We start from the raw sequence: 20,891 nt of genomic DNA, 5'->3' as shown, positions 1-20,891 counted from the left end.
TCGAAAAATATTCCATTGTAAATGGATTTTTAAGAGAGAAGTTTCTCAAATTACAAAAAAATCTTTCAATCAGCTCCCTCCTCTGTCGTATTTTTTAGTTCTCTTCTCCTTCCTCATCATTCAGAAATCTTTGTTGTTTCTGAATTAATTGCAGTCTACTTTCATGCTGATGTGCTGGCAATGTGTGATTGACATTTTGGATAAAGAAATAAAACCTCCAGTTGGAAATATAATGTTGTTTACTCAGTATAATAATTGTACATTTTTCTTGATAAGATTCCTTTAATCATGTTTGCACAATTTGTTGAATAATCATTTCGAAATGCAAAGCAACCTTGAAATTCCTTTTCCTCACATTCTTTTAATATTTATTTGAGGTGTTCAGCAAAGACAATGAAAACTCTCATTACAGACCGAATAATTCCTCCTTTCAAATTGTTGTTATTCATGAAAAAATTATCATCAAAAAAGTGTTAAATGAAGAGGACACTCAGATTTGAACTGAGGACATTTTGAACTGCACTCAAATGCTCTACCACTGAGCTATATCCACTCATGATGAAAAAGATGAACAAGCCTTTGATAAATTAATAAGTTTTCCCTTCTTTTCTTCAGTTTGCTTTCCCTTTTTCAGTGGTTTCTTTCTTCCATTTCACTCACAACCCACAAGTTTTCTGTGACCACATGAGATTATAAATGGGGTTGGATGGAGAAGGCAAAAAGGAAAATGGCGTCTTCTCTTATCAAGCCAACAAACTGGGAGCACCAATTCCCAATTATTGCTCCATCTGATGGAATTTAAATGTTCTCATGGCGGTGACGCGTTCCATTTGAAACTGTTTGTTTCATACGTGTGATTTTTGGACCAATGGTCCATAATAAAATAATTGCATTCGTGCGAAACCCTGTGACCAATTACAAATTAATAGTTGGATCCTCTTCTTCATTTTCTGTTCCTCAAAGTGCATTCTCATGATTATTCATTGATGTTAAATCAGTGTCATTTCAAGCTTTGTGGTTTGATATTCAATATTTTATCTCCACAGCTCTCAAACTCCATATTTATGTTCCTGTTCCCTTTCTGGGCGATTGAATTTCAGAACAATTCTAACTTTATCGAAACAAAAATATGTGTTGGACAATTTTTTTTTGATTAACAAAAACGAGAAAAGTGAATTTTCCAGACATTTGTAAACACATCAACAGCTGTCACACTCTGTTTCCATATGTAAAGATAAAAATAAGACCACTGGACCTGCAGTTTATCTCGTCCCTGGCCTCATGAAAGAATCCAAATTTAGTGGCATACCTGGTGGGTCTGCAGTGGAAGGTTTTTAAAAGGAATTCATGCAATTCTCCCAAACATTGAAAATATGTGCAATTTTGACACAATTCCGTCACTTGGTCGGCATGACTTTCGTCATTGAACATTCTCACCCTGGCATTAGGTTGTAACCCAAATGTGGTACAATTCTGAGTGGTGGATCTGGAGAAGAACATTTTTGAAGAAATTTGCTTTGTCACCATTTTGACCTTCTTCAAGCCGGGTGACCAAAACGAGGTTTTTAATCCCTGTTACCAATCACGAGAGGAACGTTGCTGCCAAATTTCAGCCGGATGGACCCAACGGTTTGCCCGGAGAAGTAAAAAAAGAGACGGATGGACGGTTCATGATGACAATACCTGATGTTTAATTAAATTCCAGATAATCAAAATATATTACATTGTAAATGGGTTTTTGAGGCAGAACTTCTCAAAATGCAAAGAAAATCTTTCAATCAACTCCCTCGTCTCTTGTGTTTTATCGTTCACTTCTTCCTTCTTGTCATTCAGAAATTATCGGTTCTCTTAATTAATTTCAATATATTTTAATGCTGATGTGTTTGCAATAAATTATTGACATTTTAGATGAAGAAATGAAACTTTTGATTTCGAAATATGACGATGTTTTCACAGCATAATAATTGTCTGTTTGTCATGATAAGAGTCCTTTCATCGTTTATATAATTATGATTTATTTCTCCATCATTTGGAAATGTTAAACAACCTTGGCATTCCTTTTATACATATTCTTTCAATATTTATTCGAGATGTTCAATCAAGACAACACAAAATGACATCACAAACCAAACAATTTCTCCTTTCAAGTTGTTGAATTGAGTGAAAAGATAATCATCAAAAAAGATCCTACTGAAGGGGACACTCAGATTCGAACTGAGGACATTTTGAACTGCACTCAAATGCTCTACCACTGAGCTATATCCCCTCATGATGAAAAAAGTTAACAAGCCGTTGATTAATTAATCAGTTTGTCCTTTCTTTTCTTCAGTTTGCTTTTGCTTTTTCAACGGATGCTTTCTTCCACTTCAATCACAACTCACAAGTTTCCCATTCCCACACAGGATTCCAAATGGGATGGATGAAGACAGCAAAAAGGAAAATGACGTCTTCTGCCATCATGGCTGTAAGCTGGGAGCACCAATTCCCGATTGTTGCCATATCTGATGGAATTTAAATGTTCTCATGGTGGTGACGTGTTCCATTTGAATCTGTTTGTTTCATACTTGTGGCTTTTTTACACCAATGGTCGACAATGAATTAAATGCATTGATACCAAAGCCAGTGACCAATTACAAATCAATAGTTGGACACTCTTCTCCCTTTTCAGTTCCTGAAAGTGCATTCTCATGATTATTTATTGATGCAAAATCAGTATCATTGCAAGGTTTGTGGTTTGATATTCAAATTTTTTTTTTATCTCCACAGCTGTCAACTCCATATTTATTATTCCTGTTTCCTTTTTGGATGAATGAGTATCAGAATAATTTTAACTTTATCGAAACAAAAATAAGTGTTGGATAATGTTTTTGTGATTCACGAAAATGAGAAAAGTGAATAAACCAGACATTTGCAAACAGCCCTACAGCTGTCGAACTCGATATTTAATGTTCCCTTATGGGGGATAAGTTTCAGATCAATGGAAGTGAATGGACCAGACATTTGCAAATACACCCACAGCTGTCACACTCTGTTTCCATAACTGAAGACAAAAATAAGACCACTGGACCTGCAGCTTATCTGGGCCCTGTCCTAATGTTATAACCCAAATTTGGTGGCATTCTCATTTTGAGGTCTTGAGAGGAAGTTTTTTTTTGAGGAATTTGTGCGATTTCTCCCAAAAATTGATGATGTCGGCCATTTTGACACATTTTCCATGAATTGATTTGCATGACTTTGGCAATTCAACATCCATACCCTGTCCTCATGTTGTAACCCAAATTTGGTGGCATTCTGACCAGTGGATCAGGAGAAGATTTTTTGAAGGAATTTGCGTGACCGACATATTCAGACACTCCCATTCATTTGATCGGCCTGGCCTCCACAATTTAACATCAGGACCCTTTCCTCATGTTGTTTCCCAAAGTTGGTAATATTCTGACTGGTGTGTCTGGAGAAGAAGATTTTTGAAGAAATTGATTGTGTTGGCCATTTTGACCGACTTAATGTCACGTGACGGGAACGAGGTTTGCAATCCCTGTTCCCAGACATCAGGAGACGAATGTTGATGCTAAATTTCAGCCGAATAGACACAGCGGTTTTGGTAGAATAAGTCAAAAACAGACAGATTGACTGACTGAATGTGATGAAAATACTCATGTGGAATTAAATTCCAGATAATCTAAAATATTCCATTGAAAATGGGTTTTTGACACAGAAGTTTCTAAAATTCCAAAAAAATCTTTCAATCAGCTCCCTCCTCTGTCGTTTTTTTTAGTTCTCTTCTCCTTCCTCATCATTCAGAAATCTTTGTTTTTCTCAAGTAATTGCAGTCTACTTTCATGCTGACGTGCTGGCAATGTGTGATTGACATTTTCGATAAAGAAATAAAACCTCCAATGAGAAATATAATCTTGTTTTCTCATTATAATAATTGTACATTTTTCTTGATAAGAATCATTTTATCATGTTTGTACAATTTGTTAAATAATCATTTCGAAATGCAAAGCAACCTTGAAATTCCTTTTCCTCACATTCTTTCAATATTTATTTGAGGTGTTCAACAAAGACAACGAAAACTCTCATCACAGACCGAATAATTCCTCCTTTCAAAATGTTGTTTTTAATGAATAAAATTATCATCAAAAAAGTGTGAAATGAAGGGGACACTCAGATTTGAACTGAGGACATTTTGAACTGCACTCAAATGCTCTACCACTGAGCTATATCCCCTCATGATGACAAACATGAACAAGGCTTTGATAAATTAATCAGTTTCTCCTTTCTTTTCTTCAGTTTGCTTTCCCTTTTTCAGTGGTTTCTTTCTTCCACTTCACTCACAACCCACAAGTTGTCCGTGCCCACATGAGATTATAAATGGGGTGGGATGAAGACAGCAAAAAGGAAAATGACGTCTTCTGCCATCATGGCTGTAAGCTGGGAGCACCAATTCCCGATTGTTGCCATATCTGATGGAATTTAAATGTTCTCATGGTGGTGCATGTTCCATTTGAATCTGTTTGTTTCATACTTGTGGCTTTTTTGCACCAATGGTCGACAATAAATTAAATGCATTGATGCCAAAGCCAGTGACCAATTACAAATTAATAGTTTGACACTCTTCTCCCTTTTCAGTTCCTGAAAGTTCATTCTCATGATTATTTATTGATGCAAAATCAGTATCGTTGCAAGGTTTGTGGTTTGGTGTTCAATTTTTTTTCTCTCCACAGCTGTCAACTCCATATTTATTATTCCTGTTTCCTTTTTGGTTTAATGAGTATCAGAATAATTCTAACTTTATCGAAACAAAAATAAGTGTTGGATAATGTTTTTCTGATTCACGAAAATGAGAAAAGTGAATATACCAGACATTTGCAAATTCCACAACAGCTGTCAAACTCGATATTTAATGTTCCCTTCATGGGGGATAAGTTTCAGATCAATGGAAGTGATTGGACCAGACATTTGCAAATACACCCACAGCTGTCACACTCTGCTTCCATAACTGAAGACAAAAATAAGACCACTGGACCTGCAGCTTATCTAGGCCCTGTCCTCATGTTGTAACCCAAATTTGGTGGCATTCTCATTTGGAGGTCTTGAGAGGAAGTTTTTTTTTGAGGAATTTGTGCGAATTCTCCCAAAAATTGATGATGTCGGCCATTTTGACACATTTTCCATTAATTGATTTGCATGACTTTGGCAATTTAACATCTATACCTTGTCCTCATGTTGTAACCCAAATTTGGTGGCATTCTGACCAGTGGATCAGGAGAAGAAGATTTTTGAAGGAATTTGTGTGACCACCATTTTCACACATTCCCATTCATTTGATCGGCCTGGCCTCCACAATTTAATATGAGGACCCTTTCCTCACATTTTATCCCGAAGTTGGTAATATTCTGACTGGTGTGTCTGGAGAAGAAGATTTTTGAAGAAATTGATTGTGTTGGCCATTTTGACCGACTTAATGTCACGTGACGGGAACGAGGTTTGCAATCCCTGTTACCAGACATCAGGAGACGAATGTTGCTGCTAAATTTCAGCTGAATAGACACAGCGGTTTTGGTCGAATAAGTCAAAAACAGAGACAGAGTGACTGACTGAATGTGAAGAAAATACTCATGTGGGATTAAATTCCAGATAATCGAAAAATATTCCATTGTAAATGGGTTTTTGAGACAGAAGTTTCTAAAATTCCAAAAAAATCTTTCAATCAGCTCCCTCCTTTGTCGTTTTTTTAGTTCTCTTCTACTTCCTCATCATTCAGAAATCTTTGTTGTTTCTGAAGTAATTGCAGTCTATTTTCATGCTGATGTGCTGGCAATGTGTGATTGACATTTTAGATAAAGAAATAAAACCTCCAATTAGAAATATAATGTTGTTTTCTCATTATAATAATTGCACATTTTTCTTGATAAGAATCATTTTATCATGTTTGTACAATTTGTTAAACAATCATTTCGAAATGCAAAGCAACCTTGAAATTCCTTTTCCTCACATTCTTTCAATATTTATTTGAGGTGTTCAACAAAGACAACGAAAACTCTCATCACAGACCGAATAATTCCTCCTTTCAAATTGTTGTTTTTAATGAAAAAAATTATCATCAAAAAAGTGTTAAATGAAGGGGACACTCAGATTTGAACTGAGGACATTTTGAACTGCACTCAAATGCTCTACCACTGAGCTATATCCCCTCATGATGACAAACATGAACAAGGCTTTGATAAATTAATAAGTTTTCCTTTCTTTTCTTCAATTTGCTTTCCCCTTTTCAGTGGTTTCTTTCTTCCACTTCACTCACAACCCACAAGTTGTCCGTGCCCACATGAGATTATAAATGGGGTGGGATGAAGACAGCAAAAAGGAAAATGACGTCTTCTGCCATCATGGCTGTAATCTGGGAGCACCAATTCCCGATTGTTGCCATATCTGATGGAATTTAAATGTTCTCATGGTGGTGCATGTTCCATTTGAATCTGTTTGTTTCATACTTGTGGCTTTTTTGCACCAATGGTCGACAATAAATTAAATGCATTGATGCCAAAGCCAGTGACCAATTACAAATTAATAGTTTGACACTCTTCTCCCTTTTCAGTTCCTGAAAGTTCATTCTCATGATTATTTATTGATGCAAAATCAGTATCATTGCAAGGTTTGTGGTTTGGTATTCAATTTTTTTTCTCTCCACAGCTGTCAACTCCATATTTATTATTCCTGTTTCCTTTTTGGTTTAATGAGTATCAGAATAATTCTAACTTTATCGAAACAAAAATAAGTGTTGGATAATGTTTTTCTGATTCACGAAAATGAGAAAAGTGAATATACCAGACATTTGCAAATTCCACAACAGCTGTCAAACTCGATATTTAATGTTCCCTTCATGGGGGATAAGTTTCAGATCAATGGAAGTGATTGGACCAGACATTTGCAAATACACCCACAGCTGTCACACTCTGTTTCCATAACTGAAGACAAAAATAAGACCACTGGACCTGCAGCTTATCTGGGCCCTGTCCTAATGTTGTAACCCAAATTTGGTGGCATTCTCATTTGGAGGTCTTGAGAGGAAGTTTTTTTTGGAGGAATTTGTGCGATTTCTCCCAAAAATTGATGATGTCGGCCATTTTGACACATTTTCCATTAATTGATTTGCATGATTTTGGCAATTTAACATCCATACCCTGTCCTCATGTTGTAACCAAAATTTGGTGGCATTCTGACCAGTGGATCAGGAGAAGATTTTTTGAAGGAACTTGCGTGACCGACATATTCAGACACTCCCATTCATTTGATCGGCCTGGCCTCCACAATTTAACATCAGGACCCTTTCCTCGTGTTGTTTCCCAAAGTTGGTCATATTGTGACTGGTGTGTCTGGAGAAGAAGATTTTTGAAGAAATTGATTGTGTTGGCCATTTTGACCGACTTAATGTCACGTGACAGGAACGAGGTTTGCAATCCCTGTTACCAGACATCAGAAGACGAATGTTGCTGCTAAATTTCAGCCGAATAGACACAGCGGTTTTGGTCGAATAAGTCAAAAACAGGCAGATTGACTGATTGAATCTGATGAAAATACTCATGTGGAATTAAATTCCAGATAATCTAAAAATATTCCATTGTAAGTTGGTTTTTGAGACAGAAATTTCTAAAATTCCAAAAAAATCTTTCAATCAGCTCCCTCCTCTGTCGTGTTTTTTAGTTCTCTTCTCCTTCCTCATCATTCAGAAATCTTTGTTGTTTCTGAAGTAATTGCAGTCTACTTTCATGCTGACATGCTGGCGATATGTGATTGACATTTTGGATAAAGAAATAAAACCTCCAATGAGAAATATAATGTTGTTTTCTCATTACAATAATTGTACATTTTTCTTGATAAGAATCATTTTATCATGTTTGTACAATTTGTTAAACAATCATTTCGAAATGCAAAGCAACCTTGAAATCCTTTTCCTCACATTCTTTTAATATTCATTTGAAGTGTTCAACAAAGACAATGAAAACTCTCATCACAGACCGAATAATTCCTCCTTTCAAATTGTTGTTTTTTATGAAAAAAAATTATCATCAAAAAAGTGTGAAATGAAGGGGACACTCAGATTTGAACTGAGGACATTTTGAACTGCAATCAAATGCTCTACCACTGAGCTTTGTCCCCTCATGGTGACAATGATGAACAAGTCTTTGATAAATTAATCAGTTTCTCCTTTCTTTTCTTCAGTTTGCTTTCCCTTTTTCAGTGGTTTCTTTCTTCCCCTTCACTCACAACCCACAAGTTGTCCGTGACCACATGAGATTATAAATGGGGTTGGATGGAGAAGGCAAAAAGGAAAATGGCGTCTTCTCTTATCAAGCCAACAAACTGGGAGCACCAATTCCCAATTATTGCTCCATCTGATCGAATTTAAATGTTCTCATGGCGGTGACGTGTTCCATTTGAAAGTGTTTGTTTCATACGTGTGATTTTTGGACCAATGGTCCATCATAAAATAATTGCATTCGTGCGAAACCCTGTGACCAATTACAAATTAATAGTTGGATACTCTTCTTCATTTTCTGTTCCTCAAAGTGCATTCTCATGATATTCATTGCTGCTAAATCAGTGTCATTTCAAGCTTTGTGGTTTGATATTCAATATTTTATCTCCACAGCTCTCAAACTCCATATTTATGTTCCTGTTCCCTTTCTGGGCGATTGAATTTCAGAACAATTCTAACTTTATCGAAACAAAAATATGTGTTGGACAATTTTTTTCTGATTAACAAAAACGAGAAAAGTGAATTTTCCAGACATTTGTAAACACATCCACAGCTGTCACACTCTGTTTCCATATGTAAAGATAAAAATAAGACCACTGGACCTGCAGCTTATCTGGGCCCTGGCCTCATGAAAGAATCCAAATTTAGTGGCATACCTGGTGGGTCTGGAGAGGAAGGTTTTTAAAAGGAATTTATGCAATTCTCCCAAAGATTGAAAATGTGTGCAATTTTGACACAATTCCGTCACTTGGTCGGCATGACTTTCGTCATTGAACATTCTCACCCTGGCATTAGTTTGTAACCCAAATGTGGTACAATTCTGAGTGGTGGATCTGGAGAAGAACATTTTTGAAGAAATTTGCTTTGTCAGCCATTTTGACCTTCTTCAAGCCGGGTGACCGAAACGAGGTTTTTAAACCTTGTTCCCAGTCACGAGAGGAACGTTGCTGCCAAATTTCAGCCGGATGGACCCAACGATTTGCCCGAAGAAGTCAAAAAAAGAGACGGATGGACGGTGCATGATGACAATACCTGATGTTTAATTAAATTGCAGATTATCGAAATATATTACATTGTAAATGGGGTTTTTAGGCAGAACTTCTCAAACTGCAAAGAAAATCTTTCAATCAACTCCCTCGTCTCTTGTGTTTTATCGTTTCCTTCTTCCTTCTTGTCATTCAGAAATTATCGGTTCTCTTAATTAATTTCAATCTATTTTAATACTGATGTGTTTGCAATAAATGATTGACATTTTAGATCAACAAATGAAACTTTCGATTTCGAAATATGACGATGTTTTCACAGCATAATAATTGTCTGTTTGTCATGATAAGAGTCCTTTCATCGTTTATATAATTATGATTTATTTCTCCATCATTTGGAAATGGAAAACAACCTTGGCATTCCTTTTATACATATTCTTTCAATATTTATTTGAGATGTTCAATCAAGACAACACAAAATGACATCACAAACCAAACAATTTCTCCTTTCAAGTTGTTGAATTGAGTGAAAAGATAATCATCAAAAAAGATCCTACTGAAGGGGACACTCAGATTCGAACTGAGGACATTTTGAACTGCACTCAAATGCTCTACCACTGAGCTATATCCCCACGTGATCAAAAAGGTTAACAAGCCGTTGATTAATTAATCAGTTTGTCCTTTCTTTTCTTCAGTTTGCTTTTGCTTTTTCAACGGATGCTTTCTTCCACTTCACTCACAACTCACAAGTTGCCCGTTCCCACACAGGATTCCAAATGGGATGGTTGAAGACAGCAAAAAGGAAAATGACGTCTTCTGCCATCATGGCTGTAAGCTGGGAGCACCAATTCCCGATTGTTGCCATATCTGATGGAATTTAAATGTTCTCATGGTGGTGACGTGTTCCATTTGAATCTGTTTGTTTCATACTTGTGGCTTTTTTACACCAATGGTCGACAATGAATTAAATGCAGTGATACCAAAGCCAGTGACCATTTACAAATTAAAAGTTGGATACTCTTCTCCCATTTCAGTTCCTCAAAGTTCATTCTCATGATTATTTATTGATGCAAAATCAGTATCATTGCAAGGTTTGTGGTTTGATATTCAATTTATTATCTCCACAGCTGTCAACTCCATATTTATGTTCCTGTTTCCTTTTTAGATGAATGAGTATCAGAATAATTCTAACTTTATCGAAACAAAAATAAGTGTTGGATAATGTTTTTGTGATTCACGAAAATGAGAAAAGTGAACCTACCAGACATTTGCAAACAGCCCTACAACTGTCAAACTCGATATTTAATGTTCCCTTTATGGGGGATAACTTTCAGATCAATGGAAGTGATTGGACCAGACATTTGCAAATACACCCACAGCTGTCACACTCTGTTTCCATAACTGAAAACAAAAATAAGAACACTGGACCTGCAGATTATCTGGGCCCTGTCCGAATGTTATAAACCAAATTTGGTGGCATTCTCATTTTGAGGTCTTGAGAGGAAGTTTTTTTTTGAGGAATTTGTGCGATTTCTCCCAAAAATTGATGATGTCGGCCATTTCAACACATTTTCCATTAATTGATTTGCATGACTTTGGCAATTTAACATCCATACCCTGTCCTCATGTTGTAACCCAAATTTCGTGGCATTCTGACCAGTGGATCAGGAGAAGATTTTTTGAAGGAATTTGCCTGACCGACATATTCAGACACTCCCATTCATTTGATCGGCCTGGCCTCCACAATTTAACATTAGGACCCTTTCCTCATGTTGTTTCCCAAAGTTGGTAATATTCTGACTGGTGTGTCTGGAGAAGAAGATTTTTGAAGAAATTGATTGTGTTGGCCATTTTGACCGACTTAATGTCACGTGACAGGAACGAGGTTTGCAATCCCTGTTACCAGACATCAGGAGACGAATGTTGCTGCTAAATTTCAGCTGGATAGACACAGCGGTTTTGGACGAATAAGTCAAAAACAGACAGATTGACTGACTTAATGTGATGAAAACACTCATGTGGAATTAAATTCCAGATAATCTAAAATATTCCATTGTAAATGGGTTTTTGACACAGAAGTTTCTAAAACTCCAAAAAAATCTTTCAATCAGCTCCCTCCTCTGTCGTTTTTTTTAGTTCTCTTCTCCTTCCTCATCATTCAGAAATCTTTGTTTTGCTGAAGTAATTGCAGTCTACTTTCATGCTGACGTGCTGGCAATATGTGATTGACATTTTACATAAAGAAATAAAATCTCCAATGAGAAATATAATGTTGTTTTCTCATTATAATAATTGCACATTTTTCTTGATAAGAATCATTTTATCATGTTTGTACAATTTGTTAAATAATCATTTCGAAATGCAAAGCAACCTTGAAATTCCTTTTCCTCACATTCTTTCAATATTTATTTGAGGTGTTCAGCAAAGACAATGAAAACTCTCATCACAGACCGAATAATTCCTCCTTTCAAATTGTTGTTTTTAATGAAAAAAATTATCATCAAAAAAGTGTGAAATGAAGGGGACACTCAGATTTGAACTGAGGACATTTTGAACTGCACTCAAATGCTCTACCCCTGAGCTATATCCCCTCAAACTGACAAACATGAACAAGTCTTTGATAAATTAATCAGTTTTCCTTTCTTTTCTTCAGTTTGCTTTCCCTTTTTCAGTGGTTTCTTTCTTCCACTTCACTCAGAACCCACAAGTTGTCCGTGACCACATGAGATTATAAATGGGGTGGGATGGAGAAGGCAAAAAGGAAAATGGCGTCTTCTCTTATCAAGCCAACAAACTGGGAGCACCAATTCCCAATTATTGCTCCATCTGATGGAATTTAAATGTTCTCATGGCGGTGACGCGTTCCATTTGAAACTGTTTGTTTCATACGTGTGATTTTTGGACCAATGGTCCATCATAAAATAATTGTATTCGTTCCAAAGCCCGTGACCAATTACAAATTAATAGTTGGATACTCTTCTTCCTTTTCTGTTCCTCAAAGTGAATTCTCATGATTATTCATTGATGTTACATCAGTGTCATTTCAAGCTTTGTGTTTTGATATTCAATATTTTATCTCCACAGCTCTCAAACTCCATATTTATGTTCCTGTTCCCTTTCTGGGCGATTGAATTTCAGAACAATGCTGACTTTATCGAAACAAAAACATATGTTGGACAATTTTTTTCTGATTAACAAAAACGAGAAAAGTGAATTTTCCAGACATTTGTAAACACATCCACAGCTGTCACACTCTGTTTCCATATCCAAAGATAAAAATAAGACCACTGGACCTCCAGCTTATCTGGTCCCTGGCCTCATGTTAGAATCCAAATTTAGTTGCATACCTGGTGGGTCTGGAGAGGAAGGTTTTTGAAGGAATTTATGCAATTCTCCCAAACATTGAAATTGTGTGCCATTTTGACACAATTCCGTCACTTGGTCGGCATGACTTTCATCATTGAGCATTCTCACCCTGGCATAAAGTTGTAACCAAAATCTGGTACAATTATGAGTGGTGGATCTGGAGAAGAACATTTTTGAAGAAATTTGCTTTGTCACCATTTTGACCGACTTAAACCACGTGACCGGAACGAGATTTTTAATCCCTGTTACCAGTCACGAGAGGAACGTTGCTGCCAAATTTCAGCTGGATGGACCCAAAGGTTTGCCCAGAGAAGTCAAAAAAGAGACGGATGGATGGTGCATGATGACAATACCTGATGTTGAATTAAATTCCAGATAATCAAAATATATTACATTGTAAATGGGGTTTTGAGGCAGAACTTCTCAAAATGCAGAGAAAATCTTTCAATCAGCTCCCTCGTCTGTCGTGTTTTATCGTTCACTTTTTCCTTCTTGTCATTCAGAAATTATGGTTTCTCATAATTAATTGCAGTCTATTTTAATACTTATCTGTTCGCAATAAATGATTGACATTTTAGATCAAGAAATGAAACTTTCCATTTCGAAATATGACGACGTTTTCACAACAAAATAATTGTCTGTTTGTCATGATAAGAGTCCTTTAATCGTTCATATAATTATGATTTATTTCTCCATCATTTGAAAATGGAAAACAACCTTGGCATTCCTTTTATACATATTCTTTCAATATTTATTTGAGATGTTCAATAAAGACAACACAAAATTACATCACAAATCGAATAATTACTCCTTTCAAGTTGTTGAATTTCGTGAAAAGATAATAATCAAAAAAGATCTGACTGAAAGGGACACTCAGATTTGAACTGAAAACATTTTGAACTGCACTCAAATGCTCGACCACTGAGCTATATCCCCGCATGATAAAATTAATGAAAAGCTTTTGATAAAGTAATCAGTTTGTCCTTTCTTTTCTTCAGTTTGCTTTTGCTTTTTCAACGGATGCTTTCTTCCACTTCAATCACAACTCACAAGTTGCCCGTTCCCACACAGAATTCCAAATGGGATGGATGAAGACAGCAAAAAGGAAAATGACGTTTTCTGCCATCATGGCTACAAACTGGGAGCACCAATTCCCGACTGTTGCCATATGTGATGGAATTTCAATGTTCTCATTGTGGTGACGTGTTCCATTTGAATCTGTTTGTTTCATACTTGTGGCTTTTTCACACTGATGGTCGACAATGAATAAAATGCTTTGATACCAAAGCCAGTGACCAATTACAAATTAATAGTTGGACACTCTTCTCCCTTTTCAGTTCCTGAAAGTTCATTCTCATGATTATTTGTTGATGCAAAATCAGTATCATTGCAAGGTTTGTGGTTTGGTATTCAATTTTTTTTATCTCCACAGCTGTCAACTCCATATTTATTATTCCTGTTTCCTTTTTGGATGAATGAGTATCAGAATAATTCTAACTTTATCGAAACAAAAATAAGTGTTGGATAATGTTTTTGTGATTCACGAAAATGAGAAAAGTGAATATACCAGACATTTGCAAACAGCCCTACAGCTGTCAAACTCGATATTTCATGTTCCCTTATGGGGGATAAGTTTCAGATCAATGGAAGTGAATGGACCAGACATTTGCAAATACACCCACAGCTGTCACACTCTGTTTCCATGACTGAAGACAAAAATGAGACCACTGGACCTGCAGCTTATCTGGGCCCTGTCCTAATGTTATAACCCAAATTTGGTGGCATTCTCATTTGGAGGTCTTGAGAGGAAGTTTTTTTTGGAGTAATTTGTGCGATTTCTCCCAAAAAATGATGATGTCGGCCATTTTGACACATTTTCCATTAATTGATTTGCATGATTTTGGCAATTTAACATCCATACCCTGTCCTCATGTTGTAACCCAAATTTGGTGGCATTCTGACCAGTGGATCAGGAGAAGATTTTTTGAAGGAATTTGCGTGACCGACATATTCAGACACTCCCATTCATTTGATCGGACTGGCCTCCGCAATTTAACATCAAGACCCTTTCCTCGTGTTGTTTCCCAAAGTTGGTAATATTCTGACTGGTGTGTCATGGAGAAGAAGATTTTTGAAGAAATTGATTGTGTTGGCCATTTTGACCGACTTATTGTCACGTGACGGGAATGAGGTTTGCAATCCCTGTTACCAGACATCAGGAGACGAATGTTGCTGCTAAATTTCAGCCGAATAGACACAGCGGTTTTGGTCGAATAAGTCAAAAACAGACACAGTGACTGACTGAATGTGATGAAAATACTCATGTGGAATTAAATTCCAGATAATCGAAAAATATTCCATTGTAAATGGGTTTTTGAGACAGAAATTTCTAAAATTCCAAAAAAATCTTTCAATCAGCTCCCTCCTCTGTCGTGTTTTTTAGTTCTCTTCTCCTTCCTCATCATTCAGAAATCTTTGTTTTTCTGACGAAATTGCAGTCTACTTTCATGCTGACGTGCTGGCAATGTGTGATTGACATTTTAAAGAAAGAAATAAAACCTCCAATGAGAAATATAATGTTGTTTTCTCATTATAATAATTGTACATTTTTCTTGATAAGAATCATTATATCATGTTTGTACAATTTGTTAAACAATCATTTCGAAATAACAAAGCACATTGAAATTCCTTTTCCTCACATTCTTTTAATATTTATTTGAGGTGTTCAACAAAGACAATGAAAACTCTCATCACAGACCGAATAATTCCTCCTTTCAAATTGTTGTTTTTAATGAAAAAAATGATCATCAAAAAAGTGTTAAATGAAGGGGACACTCAGATTTGAACTGAGGACATTTTGAACTGCACTCAAATGCTCCACCACTGAGCTATATCCCCTCATGATGATAAACATGAACAAGTCTTTGATAAATTAATCAGTTTCTCCTTTCTTTTCTTCAATTTGCTTTCCCTTTTTCAGTGGTTTCTTTCTTCCCCTTCACTCACAACCCACAAGTTGTCCGTGACCACATGAGATTATAAATGGGGTGGGATGGAGATGGCAAAAAGGAAAATGGCGTCTTCTCTTATCAAGCCAACAAACTGGGAGCACCAATTCCCAATTATTGCTCCATCTGATGGAATTTAAATGTTCTCATGACGGTGACGCGTTCCATTTTAAACTGTTTGTTTCATACGTGTGATTTTTGGACCAATGGTCCATCATAAAATAATTGCATTCGTGCGAAACCCCATGACCAATTACAAATTAATAGTTGGATCCTCTTCTTCCTTTTCTGTTCCTCAAAGTGCATTCTCATGATATTCATTGATGTTACATCAGTGTCATTTCAAGCTTTGTGGTTTGATATTCAATATTTTATCTCCACAGCTCTCAAACTCCATATTTATGTTCCTGTTCCCTTTCTGGGCGATTGAATTTCAGAACAATTCTAACTTTATCGAAACAAAAATATGTGTTGGACAATTTTTTTCTGATTAACAAAAACGAGAAAAGTGAATTTTCCAGACATTTGTAAACACATCAACAGCTGTCACACTCTGTTTCCATATGTAAAGATAAAAATAAGACCACTGGACCTGCAGTTTATCTGGTCCCTGGCCTCATGTAAGAATCCAAATTTAGTGTCATACCTGGTGGGTCTGGAGAGGAAGGTTTTTAAAAGGAATTTATGCAATTCTCCCAAACATTGAAAATATGTGCAATTTTGACACAATTCCATCACTTGGTCGGCATGACTTTCGTCATTGAACATTCTCACCCTGGCATTAGGTTGGAACCCAAATGTGGTACAATTCTGAGTGGTGGATCTGGAGAAGAACATTTTTGAAGAAATTTGCTTTGTCAGCCATTTTGACCTTCTTCAAGCCGGGTGACCGAAACGAGGTTTTTAATCCCTGTTACCAATCACGAGAGGAACGTTGCTGCCAAATTTCAGCCGGATGGAACCAACGGTTTGCCCGGAGAATTAAAAAAAGAGACGGATGGATGGTGCATGATGACAAGACCTGATGTTTAATTAAATTCCAGATAATCAAAATATATTACATTGTAAATGGGTTTTTGAGGCAGAACTTCTCAAACTGCAAAGAAAATCTTTCAATCAGCGCCGTCGTCTGTCGTGTTTTATCATTCACTTCTTCCTTCTTGTCATTCATAAATTATCGGTTCTCATAATTAATTGCAGTCTATTTTAATGCTGATGTGTTTGCAATAAATTATTGACATTTTAGATGAAGAAATGAAACTTTCGATTTCGAAATATGACGATGTTTTCACAGCATAATAATTGTCTGTTTGTCATGATAAGAGTCCTTTCATCGTTTATATAATTATGATTTATTTCTCCATCATTTGGAAATGGAAAACAACCTTGGCATTCCTTTTATACATATTCTTTCAATATTTATTTGAGATGTTCAATCAAGACAACACAAAATGACATAACAAACCAAACAATTTCTCCTTTCAAGTTGTTGAATTGAGTGAAAAGATAATCATCAAAAAAGATCCTACTGAAGGGGACACTCAGATTCGAACTGAGGACATTTTGAACTGCACTCAAATGCTCTACCACTGAGCTATATCCCCTCATGATGAAAAAGGTTAACAAGCCGTTGATTAATTAATCAGTTTGTCCTTTCTTTTCTTCAGTTTGCTTTTGCTTTTTCAACGGATGCTTTCTTCCACTTCAATCACAACTCACAAGTTTCCCGTTCCCACACAGGATTCCAAATGGGATGGATGAAGACAGCAAAAAGGAAAATGACGTCTTCCGCCATCATGGCTGTAAGCTGGGAGCACCAATTCCCGACTGTTGCCATATCTGATGGAATTTAAATGTTCTCATGGTGGTGACGTGTTCCATTTGAATCTGTTTGTTTCATACTTGTGGCTTTTTTACACCGATGGTCGACAATGAATTAAATGCATTGATACCAAAGCCAGTGACCAATTACAAATTAATAGTTGGACATTCTTCTCCCTTTTCAGTTCCTGAAAGTTCATTCTCATGATTATTTATTGATGCAAAATCAGTATCATTGCAAGGTTTGTGGTTTGGTATTCAATTTTTTTTATCTCCACAGCTGTCAACTCCATATTTATTATTCCTGTTTCCTTTTTGGGTTAATGAGTATCAGAATAATTCTAACTTTATCGAAACAAAAATAAGTGTTGGATAATGTTTTTGTGATTCACGAAAATGAGAAAAGTGAATATACCAGACATTTGCAAACAGCCCCACAGCTGTCAAACTCAATATTTCATTTTCCCTTCATGGGGGATAAGTTTCAGATCAATGGAAGTGAATGGACCAGACATTTGCAAATACACCCACAGCTGTCGCACTCTGTTTCCATAACTGAAGACAAAAATAAGACCACTGGACCTGCAGCTTATCTGGGCCCTGTTCTAATGTTATAACCCAAATTTGGTGGCATTCTCATTTGGAGGTCTTGAGAGGAAGTTTTTTTTTGAGGAATTTGTGCGAATTCTCCCAAAAATTGATGATGTCGGCCATTTTGACACATTTTCCATTAATTGATTTGCATGACTTTGGCAATTTAACATCTATACCTTGTCCTCATGTTGTAACCCAAATTTGGTGGCATTCTGACCAGTGGATCAGGAGAAGAAGATTTTTGAAGGAATTTGTGTGACCACCATTTTCACACATTCCCATTCATTTGATCGGCCTGGCCTCCACAATTTAATATCAGGACCCTTTCCTCATATTTTATCCCAAAGTTGGTAATATTCTGACTGGTGTGTCTGGAGAAGAAGATTTTTGAAGAAATTGATTGTGTTGGCCATTTTGACCGACTTAATGTCACGTGACGGGAACGAGGTTTGCAATCCCTGTTACCAGACATCAGGAGACGAATGTTGCTGCTAAATTTCAGCCGAATAGACACAGCGGTTTTGGTCAAATAAGTCAAAAACAGAAACAGAGTGACTGACTGAATGTGAAGAAAATACTCATGTGGAATTAAATTCCAGATAATCGAAAAATATTCCATTGTAAATGGGTTTTTGAGACAGAAGTTTCTAAAATTCCAAAAAAATCTTTCAATCAGCTCCCTCCTTTGTCGTTTTTTTAGTTCTCTTCTCCTTCCTCATCATTCAGAAATCTTTGTTGTTTCTGAAGTAATTGCAGTCTACTTTCATGCTGACGTGCTGGCAATGTGTGATTGACATTTTAGATAAAGAAATAAAACCTCCAGTTAGAAATATGATGTTGTTTTCTCATTATAATAATTGCACATTTTTCTTGATAAGAATCATTTTATCATGTTTGTACAATTTGTTAAACAATCATTTCGAAATGCAAAGCAACCTTGAAATTCCTTTTCCTCACATTCTTTCAATATTTATTTGAGGTGTTCAACAAAGACAACGAAAACTCTCATCACAGACCGAATAATTCCTCCTTTCAAATTGTTGTTTTTAATGAAAAAAATTATCATCAAAAAAGTGTTAAATAAAGGGGACACTCAGATTCGAACTGAGGACATTTTAAACTGCACCCAAATGCTCCACCACTGAGCTGTATCCCCTCATGATGACAAAGATGAACAAGCCTTTGATAAATTAATAAGTTTTCCTTTCTTTTCTTCAATTTGCTTTCCCCTTTTCAGTGGTTTCTTTCTTCCACTTCACTCACAACCCACAAGTTGTCTGTGCCCACATGAGACTATAAATGGGGTGGGATGGAGATGGCAAAAAGGAAAATGACGTCTTCTGCCATCATGGCTGTAAGCTGGGAACACCAATTCCCGATTGTTGCCATATCTGATGGAATTTAAATGTTCTCATGGTGGTGACATGTTCCATTTGAATCTGTTTGTTTCATACTTGTGGCTTTTTTACACCAATGGTCGACAATAAATTAAATGCATTGATGCCAAAGCCAGTGACCAATTACAAATTAATAGTTGGACACTCTTCTCCCTTTTCAGTTCCTGAAAGTTCATTCTCATGATTATTTATTGATGAAAATCAGTATCATTGCAAGGTTTGTGGTTTGGTATTCAATTTTTTTTCTCTCCACAGCTGTCAACTCCATATTTATTATTCCTGTTTCCTTTTTGGTTTAATGAGTATCAGAATAATTCTAACTTTATCGAAACAAAAATAAGTGTTGGATAATGTTTTTGTGATTTACAAAAATGAGAAAAGTGAATAAACCAGACATTTGCAAATACCACTACTGCTGTCAAACTCGATATTTAATGTTTCCTTCATGGGGGATAAGTTTCAGATCAATTGAAGTGAATGGACCAGGCATTTGCAAATACACCCACAGCTGTCACACTGTTTCCCAACTGAAGACAAACATAAGATCACTGGAGCTGCAGCTTATCTAGGCCCTGTTCTAATGTTATAACCCAAATTTGGTGGCATTCTCATTTGGAGGTCTTGAGAGGAAGTTTTTTTTGAGGAATTTGTGCGATTTCTCCCAAAAAATTTAGATATCGGCCATTTTGACACATTTTCCATTGATTGATTTGCATGATTTTGGCGATTTAATATCCATACCCTGGCCTTATGCTGTAACCCAAATTTGGCAGCATTCTGACCAGTGGATCAGGAAAAGAAGATTTCAGAAGGAATTTGTGTGACCACCATTTTCACACACTCCCAGTCATTTGATCGGCCTGGCCACCACAATTTAACATCAGGACCCTTTCCTCATGTTGTTTCCCAAAGTTGGTAATATTCTGGCTGGTGTGTCTAGAGAAGAAGATTTTTGAAGAAATTTACTGTGTCGGCCATTTCGACCTACTTGATGTCACGTGACCGGAACGAGGTTTGCAATCCCTGTTACCAGCCACCAGGAGAGGAATGTTGCTGCAAAATATCACCCTGACAGACCCAGAGGTTTGGCCGTATAAGTCAAAAACAGAAACAGAAGGACTGACTGCATGTGATGAAAATACTCATGTGGAATTAAATTCCAGATAATCCAAAAATATTTCATTGTAAATGGGTTTTCGAGACAGAAGGTTCTAAAATTACAAAAAAAACTTTCAATCAGCTCCTACCTCCGTCGTTTTTTTTAGTTCTCTTCTCCTTCCTCATGATTACGAAATCTTTGTTGTTTCGGAAGTAATTGCAGTCTACTTTCATGCTGACGTGCTGGCAATGTGTGATTGACATTTTGGATTGAGAAATAAAACCTCCAGTTAGAAATATTACGTTGTTTTCTCAGTCTAATAATTGTACATTGTTCTTGATAAGAATCCTTTTCTCATGTTTC

General features: G+C 36.4%; 6 non-coding genes across 6 annotated transcripts; all 6 read right to left on the bottom strand.

Moving 5' to 3' along the window:
• Nucleotides 1-2,194: 2,194 nt before the first annotated feature.
• On the bottom strand, nucleotides 2,195-2,266 carry TRNAC-GCA (transfer RNA cysteine (anticodon GCA)). Its single transcript has one exon. It is a non-coding gene; the product is annotated as a tRNA-Cys (tRNA).
• A 1,892-nt stretch (nucleotides 2,267-4,158) lies between these two features.
• Nucleotides 4,159-4,230, bottom strand: TRNAC-GCA (transfer RNA cysteine (anticodon GCA)). Its single transcript has one exon. It is a non-coding gene; the product is annotated as a tRNA-Cys (tRNA).
• Nucleotides 4,231-6,125: 1,895 nt separating this feature from the next.
• TRNAC-GCA (transfer RNA cysteine (anticodon GCA)) lies at nucleotides 6,126-6,197 on the bottom strand. Its single transcript has one exon. It is a non-coding gene; the product is annotated as a tRNA-Cys (tRNA).
• Nucleotides 6,198-8,088: 1,891 nt separating this feature from the next.
• TRNAC-GCA (transfer RNA cysteine (anticodon GCA)) lies at nucleotides 8,089-8,160 on the bottom strand. Its single transcript has one exon. It is a non-coding gene; the product is annotated as a tRNA-Cys (tRNA).
• A 1,643-nt stretch (nucleotides 8,161-9,803) lies between these two features.
• TRNAC-GCA (transfer RNA cysteine (anticodon GCA)) lies at nucleotides 9,804-9,875 on the bottom strand. The gene has a single exon. It is a non-coding gene; the product is annotated as a tRNA-Cys (tRNA).
• A 7,274-nt stretch (nucleotides 9,876-17,149) lies between these two features.
• Nucleotides 17,150-17,221, bottom strand: TRNAC-GCA (transfer RNA cysteine (anticodon GCA)). Its single transcript has one exon. It is a non-coding gene; the product is annotated as a tRNA-Cys (tRNA).
• Between the last annotated feature and the right edge of the window lie 3,670 nt (nucleotides 17,222-20,891).

Source organism: Eptatretus burgeri, chromosome 6, assembly GCF_056783735.1.
Source record: "Eptatretus burgeri isolate ZD-2024b chromosome 6, Ebu_testis_v1, whole genome shotgun sequence".
NCBI classification, from domain to species: Eukaryota; Metazoa; Chordata; class Myxini; order Myxiniformes; family Myxinidae; genus Eptatretus; species Eptatretus burgeri.
The sequence above is the reverse complement of the archived record's forward strand: the minus strand, read 5'-3'. Positions and strand labels throughout refer to the sequence as shown.